The sequence below is a fragment of the Hippichthys cyanospilos genome, chromosome 4, assembly GCF_059441005.1.
Source record: "Hippichthys cyanospilos isolate Australia breed blue-spotted pipefish chromosome 4, RoL_Hcya_1.0, whole genome shotgun sequence".
In the NCBI taxonomy this organism is placed as follows: domain Eukaryota; kingdom Metazoa; phylum Chordata; class Actinopteri; order Syngnathiformes; family Syngnathidae; genus Hippichthys; species Hippichthys cyanospilos.
Window position 1 is genome coordinate 23002940 of NC_142372.1, and position 7949 is coordinate 23010888.

The window sequence follows — 7949 nt, forward strand, 5'->3', positions numbered from 1 at the left end:
TGCCGCTTGTATTTCCTTTCAATGACAGTCAGCCATTTATACCTCCAGATTATCCCCGGGGGTTCTTATTGGCTGTCACGTTCGGGTGGGCGGGGATTTGACGATTTTATTCATTGGAGGCGGTCACTTGTTCTGCTCCGACCTTGCCGTCGTCGCTTGCAGCGATTTTGAATAATATGCCGAGCAAGAAATGTGACAATGAGCAAAGTATGCGTTTAAGGAACTTTATAATTAAGTACTGATTTTTTTTTCTGTCAACCTTTTTCCTTTCATTCATTTGGGTCATTTCCTCAGATTTCTGAAAATCTTCCCAGCTATCACAGAATGTCTTAAGAAAAAAATCTTCAGTACAAAAATGCATCTGTTTTAAAGACAAATCCAAAATATTAGGTCTCTACTGTCAATAGTTTTCTCATGAAAAATAATAGCATGAAAGATGGTCGAGGTGGTTACTAGCAATTTGAAATGTGTAAAGCAATTTTCAAAAAGTAAAATGTAAGTAATATAAATGGCCTCCAGACTAATAAAGTCAGGGAGGGGTTTAGCTTAAGTTTAACCTTGAAAAGTAGGTACCTTAAATGTCTCCCAGTCTATGGTTTTGTTTAGATTAAAGGGACCCTAAAATGGAGAGCGTTCATTTTTCACAAGCTAAAATATGTATTTTATTTTAATCAGGAATATATTATCAAACCCATGTTTTAGGGTTAGAGTTAGTCGTTTCAGAGAAACCAGTCAATAACTAATGACTTCCAAAATGCACCCCCCCCCCCAAAAAAAAAAAAAAAAAACAAATTGTATGTGGACATCTCGAATACTGCCTACTCAACTGTGTTCATTCAAAATATCACATCAATAAACCAGTCCTTGGCACGCTGATCAGAGAAATGAGGATGTCATGTTGGTTTGGTTATGTTCTGGGTTTGTGTCAGATATGGTTTTGTTTCACATCTTAGTTAATGCTATCTTATTCCTTGTTGTCTATCATGTTCTGGGTTTGTGTCCACCCATCCTTGTCAACCAGGTCCCTTGTGTCAGTCAATTAGCTCCTTGCACCACTTGTGTCTTGTCCAGGTGTTCATTGTTATCTTGTCGGTCATCGCCCAGTTCCTTCTTATGAGTTGTGATTCTCTTTTCCGAGTCTTTATCCAAGCCTTTAAAGTAAGTTTGTTTCTAGTCTTACATGCTTCATCCGTAAGACGTTATTTTTACCTTTGTTATTATTTCTTAAGGATGGTAGAAATGAAAAAATTAAATGATCAAATCAATTTGAATGATCTACCATAATTCCTTAAATAGAAGATGCGCTTGTTTTCCCCAAAATTTTAGTTCAAAACTCCTAGAAACAGTCATTTTTTTATACACCATTAGAGGGAGATTGATCCGTCAGCCACATAGGCCGAGTTTTTAGACGTACTGCTGTAAATTTTTATATTGGCCATATTCTTACTTGCAATAATTACCGTTATTGGGACGAGCTAAAGGGTGGACGTCAGTTGCCTGTTGCAACTAACAGCAGCTCGTGTTAGCTGAGGTTGTTACAGCATTATTTTCAATAAAAGAAGCAAGCAGACTGAACCAACGTCTGAGGCCATCCTTGCTCACACACAGGAATGTTACTGAAAGAGAGAGGTTATGATGTCTCCAGCTGATCCAATTGAGAGTGGCAAGGTAAGAAGCTGTGTGCATCAGTTAGAGCAGTGTTTTTCAACCACTGTGCCACGGCACATTGTCAGGTGTGCCGTGGGAAATTATCCAATCTGTGTGCTTGTCCGGTCTAGCGCCTGGTAGCGTACTCATGTAGTACTCTTCTATACCGTGCACAGCAAGCTCGCTCCACTCCCCTCCTCTTTCGCGATTAAAAAAAAAAGTGGACAAAAACTACAACAGTGACAGAAAGCCCCGTCTATACGTTTGTGATGTGGTTTTTAAAGTGATGACTGCTGAAAATGTAAAACTGAGTGAGTTAGACTGTCTCTCACTGCAGTTGGACAAATCTGAACATGTGTTTGAGACAGCCCAGATGTGTATTTCCATTCATGTTGTTTAACTAAAATGTGTTTACTGCACTGTAATACAGTAAAGACCTAAAAAGTGCAAGACCGCTGTAAACATCAGTGCGATGAACTAATGACTCTAATTTGTGGACAAAACGGCATATTAAAAAATTACAAAAATGCACCAAAAAGTCTAACAAATAAACATTGCGGGTTGTGATGACCTGCTACGTTACAGTCTTCGTCGAGTGACCTGGTGACTCATTATTATACTGCAACAATGTCGCCTTTCGTATCCTGAATTTTCTTTCGTAAATAGAGACATTTTACTGCAGAGGTGTTTTGTCATCTGAATTTTTTGTTACAAGAGGCGTTCGTAAGTAGAGGTACCACTGTATTAGGTCTGATAGATTTTATTTAGTTTTCGTCCTTTAGTACAGTATTTTGAACATACAGAAAAAAAATGAGGAAAAACATACAGCTATAACAGAAACCTTGCGTCAATTTAAAAAAAAAAAAGACAAAAAAAACATTTTCATCGTCGTCTATTTCATCTTTCTCCCCCTCTGACACATTTAATTTTAATAGATACACTATTTCCATTGGATGTATTGGTGAGATTTTCTTTACTATACAGTTTTAGAAGTGGTTACAGTTCACTTGCGAGACGACTCTGACGCTTTGAAACACTTGGGGGCGGGATGGAATGCGAAATGGAACATACTGTCCTTCTGATACAGACTTCGTAGCATTGTTTCTCATCAGATATTCCCCGCGTTTCAGTCCGTTCGGTCCAAAACACTGTTTTGATTTTGCCATCACTCGTTTTTTCCCCCGCAGGCCAACTTTGATTTGATTACTGAGCACACCCTGCTTTTTGGGTTCACATCCTCCTCAAACATTCACACTACAAACCTGACCATGAGTCATGAAAGGGTTTTTTGTAAAGCCTCATTTTTCCCAGGTTATTCTAGATGATCTTTCAATTAATAATTCCCGGGCTTGATTTACGTTACTTGGTTCGGTTATTGAAGAGGTTGTGAAACTTGAAATGTTAGTTTGACGTGACAAGGCATGCATATCCTCCATCTGGTGCCTGCTCTACCCTAAAAATAAAAAAAATGCAGCAGCGCAAGATAGAGACCTCACATGTAAACGATTTCGCTCTACCCCAAACATTTGAAAAAGCACACATGTAGGCTGGCTTTAAAAGTCCCACAGAACAGTTTTTCATGCGACGAAATCTACTGCGACCCCTATCATCGAGCGATATAGACACTGAACACCACCAAAATTAGTAATTTTATTTTATGTAAAACAACAAATGAATTGAAATAATAATAAAAAAATAAAGCATCTCAAGCAGCTTCCTCCAGGACCTCAGGTGAGCAAAGAAAAGGAAGATGATGCTGATGATGACAGCCAAATATTTGTTGATTGTGACTTTGTTGCCCTTTGCTTAAACTTGTTTGTTTTGCATCCTGTTCTAATATATACAGTAGTGTAAATGGAAAAAATGCACCTTACCTGTTTGCTCTTTTGTACCATCACTGTATCCATTAGCTTTACTTTGTTCAAACGTCACGTCAAATGGCAGAGACTGGGGGCAATTGTAACGTTTTTGGAATTTGTTTCTCTAACTTTGATCTACTGTAGGGTGTTCAAAGTGCTACTCAAACTATCCAGTAGATGACTGACTCGATGGTTCAGTCACCTACCAATGGATGGATGGATGGATGGATGGGTCTATCCATCCATCCATTATCCTAACCACCTATCCTCAAGAGGGTCCAGTGGGTGCTGCAGCCTATTCCAACTGTCTTCGGGCAACTGATGACGTGGCACAGAAAGACAAACCTATGCTTACAAACACACTTAAGGGCAATTCGAAGTGGCCAATATACCTGTCAAGCATGTTTTGGGGAATGTGGGAGGAAAGCGGAGTACCCTGAGAAAACCCACAAGGGCACAGGGAGAACATGGAAACTCCACACAGGAAGGCAGAGCCGGAATTAAACCCGCAATCTCTGCACTGTGAAGAGGGCTGTGCCAACCACTATACCACTGTTACGCTTTTAATTGTTCGAGTAAAAAAAATATAACAATAACAAATAAATAATAATAATAATAATAATAAACAAATAATAATAATTGAGGTCTGTATATCTTTGTTTTTTTGTATGGGGTCCACAGAGAAAAAGGTGCCAGGAGGACCTTTTGGCAGTGTGAGGACCAAATAACAGGTCCCTACTATGACTAAAAATGTTCAATCAAACCAGCAATGGTTTTGGACATCGCTATGAAGTGTGGGCTCCTGTCTGTGGTTTATTGCCTTGAGTTGTTTGTGCTTAACCAAAAAGTGTCTATAGCGAACGTTTGAGCAACATTACTGCTTGGATTGCTCCAGCTCGCTAGCGATTCACACCCATTGAGACAGATGTGAGGTAGCTTTGGCCATCGCGTACAGGTAACCTTTTTCTTTGGATACGGTCCAGCGAGAACAAATGCCACCGTGCCAGTACACAAGGTGAAAAACCGGTGGAACTACCAAGATGGCAGGCATGAAAAATAATAAATGAGTCAGTTCATAACCTATTTTAAAGTTCTCTCAAAACATGACTGTGTGAAGTCTGTACTGTCTTAACTTGAAGTGCTTTGCGTCCCTGAAATGGAAAAGTGTCAACGGATCAGAAAGAAGAATGTATAATGTGAAACTACGTAGATTAAAGGTTTATTCAATGAATAGCAGGAGAGAAAGGGATTTCGGGGCATATTACGTTTTTTATTTCTTTCCAACGACCTGGTTATACACTCTAAAGGTGCAGCAATTCTCCCGTCCATTCGAAAACTGGAAAGAGCTAAAAGGATTTTTCATAATTCAGTGATTTCTGGATTGTAGAGTTTCAATATGTAAAATCCACAGATACCCATTTGGAATTATGCCACACTTTGATTGTGAAAATACCGTGGATCCATAATTATACTAAGTGTTGCAAGAACATACCGAGACCATACTTCAGCAGACGGAAGATTCCTCAACGGATAGTTGTTACGGGATGTACCGTGGCTGACATGTGCATGTTCCTGAAAGTGAACCATCCGTTTGGTAAAGTGCCAAAATTTCTGGTGGCCACCACGCCCCGGCTCATGATTGCATGTATCTGTGGAGCTGTTGCATCAGCAGAAAAGCAGGTGATTCAGCCCTTGTTTAAGCATTGCATAGCAACGCTTCCCACCACGTCTACGGATTTCAAGACTAGATCAAAGCAAATCAAAACCCTATTACAACGAGTGCAGTTGTTGTGGATGACACCTTCGGAATGAACACGTTGCCAGCATGAGTCAGCATTTGGGCACCTAAAGGCACCTAAATAATAACAACCTCTGGAGCATAAAAGAGAAAAATCACTGTCACCGTATGGAGTAAGATTGTACAGAGGTATGCGTGTTTCGTCATTCATACGAGTATGACTATCGCTTTCAAAAAGACCTGCGTGTTTTACCATTGGTATGAGTATGACTCTGGCGAGAAACGATTTTATGTCTTTGCACGAATCTCTCCTTTGCACGCATGGATCTGAGCCTTTGGGTTTGAGTTTAATATGCAAAATGAGATGACGTCACACCAAGCTACCAGGCAAAGTAAGTCGATCACGCCGCGCATACGTAGAGCAGAAAAAAATGGGCGAATTGAATGCGTACTGAACGCCAAACAGAAGCTTTCAATGGCTCATCAGGGGGGTTAAAAAAAAAAAAAAACACTGATCGTTTAGGTCAAGGCTTTGCATTAAGCAACCAGCTTTGTGCTCCAAGCCTTGACCCAACTACTCTCCAAACATTTGTTTCAAGTACTGACTGAAATTCAGCTCCAGCTAAAGACCAAGCTACTCAAAACGCCAGTCTCTACTGAAGAAGCATTGACTTGGACAAACTTTGGCCCTACCAAACTTTTACTGGTCCTTTATCATTAATTTTCTCTACTAGAGATCAACCGTTATGGGTTTTTCAGGACCGATACCGATTATTAGTCGTAGAGGCGGCCGATAACCAATATTTGGAACCGAAATTCATTTGCAGTAAATGTGTAAAAATTGCCGTACACAAATTGAATAATGCAAACACTGAACTTCATCGAAATTCCCAAAGCATGTATATTGAACCACACAACTAGAAAATAATAGCTCAAACCTGGAAACAGCAATTCGTCATCGGCAAAACCGGAAGTACTTTTATCGACAATACAAGTAAACTATACCTTAATATTGCTACTGATTTGTTTGAAATATAATCAAATGAAACTTACGGAATTCTTGCCTGATAAATCACCAAGGATGACGTCAGATAGCATTTTGCTCGATTAGCCCGGCCGCCTGAAAATCCGGAAACGGAAATGCGTCATCAGCAAACCCAAAAGTACTTCTATAGGCAAAACCTTTCCCTTACGACAACAAAGCATCCATCGAAATCAACAATTCATTTAACAATATATAAACTATTTTCATAGCATTATTTGAAACAAAAACATCCCTTTGAATCAGCCGTAAATACAACACATTACATTGATTTTTATTCACATCGCCTGATCAGACTAAAAAACAAACAAACAAAAAAAAAAAAAACGCAGATACCGATATAATATACGTCAAATTTCCAAATAAGGGCCTGGCCGATAATCGGCCGATCGCTACTCGCTGCCGTAAAACTATATAATCTCATTTGAACTATTCCAAGATCGACACAGAGCCATGGAGACTTTCTCTGCCTGATTGTGGCAGAACGTTTAATCAAGTGTTGTGGAATTTCTAAAATTTAATCAAGCTAGATAAAAGTCTGGAAAACAAATTGTCTTTTGGTTTAGGTTTCTTTATATTTGAAGCTTCAAAGACACGAGTCTTAACAGAGCAGTCTCGTGGTCTGTAAGTGAGTGTGAAGGGACAAGTAAACGCAAGCTAGGATTCTTATTCACGCAAGGGAGTGAACTCCTACAAGATGAAAGCCAGACCTAAACGCAAAGAAACAGTTCCTTGTTCATCAGCAGAGTAAATTTACAACAATAAGGGATGCATGATAGGTTAGAATGCAGTAGTTAAGGAAGTCCAAGAAAAGGAAAGTCTCAGCATCCTGACAGCCTTGCTCAAGCCACCCTTTTAATTGAGTGATGAGTGAATGATCTAACGCAACGGAATCTCCCTTAACAAAAAGGAAGCGGAAACAAACAGCAAAAACGGACCTGTCACGCTGATACAGGAAGCAGAGCTGAAGATAAATTCTGAGGTGAAACAGGAAGGAAAAGTTAACTGAAGCTGTTACACAGTGACACCTTTTACGAATGTGGATACATATACAATATTAAGTAAATTTGTTTTGAACAAAATGTTTTCAGTCTTTGTTTTGGGGTGGATTGGTGGAAGACCGCTTAGCACGTAGGCCTCACGAGGAAGTCATGGGTTTGATCCCGGCTCCAGCACTTCAGTGTGGAGTTTGCATTTTCTCCCCGTGCCTGTGTGGGTTTTCTCTGGGTACTCCCACTAAACATGCGTGGTAGCTATATTGGACACTCCAAATTGCTCTTGGGTGTGTTTGTGAGTGGTTATTTGTCTCTATGTGACATGTGATTGCGCATGCGACCATAATGAGGATAAGTCTCTAAGAAAATGGGTAGATGGATGGAACCTCTGTTCAAACGGCTCTGCAACAGTTGTCTCGTTTTTCTCTTTTTGTCATATGTTTTGTCATTCTGGACAGGCTTAAATGGGAACAGCATTGATTTTGACTGGAGAAATATCAGCACTGTTCGATTAGTGATAGGAAAATGAAGCCTCGTGCTTCCTGCTAGAGTCCAGGGGTGGCCAAGTTCGGTCCTCAAGAGCCACAATCCAGACTGTTTTCAATGTATCTCTTCAACCAACACACCTGAGTCAAATCAGCGTCGTTATCAGGATTGTGCAAAGCATG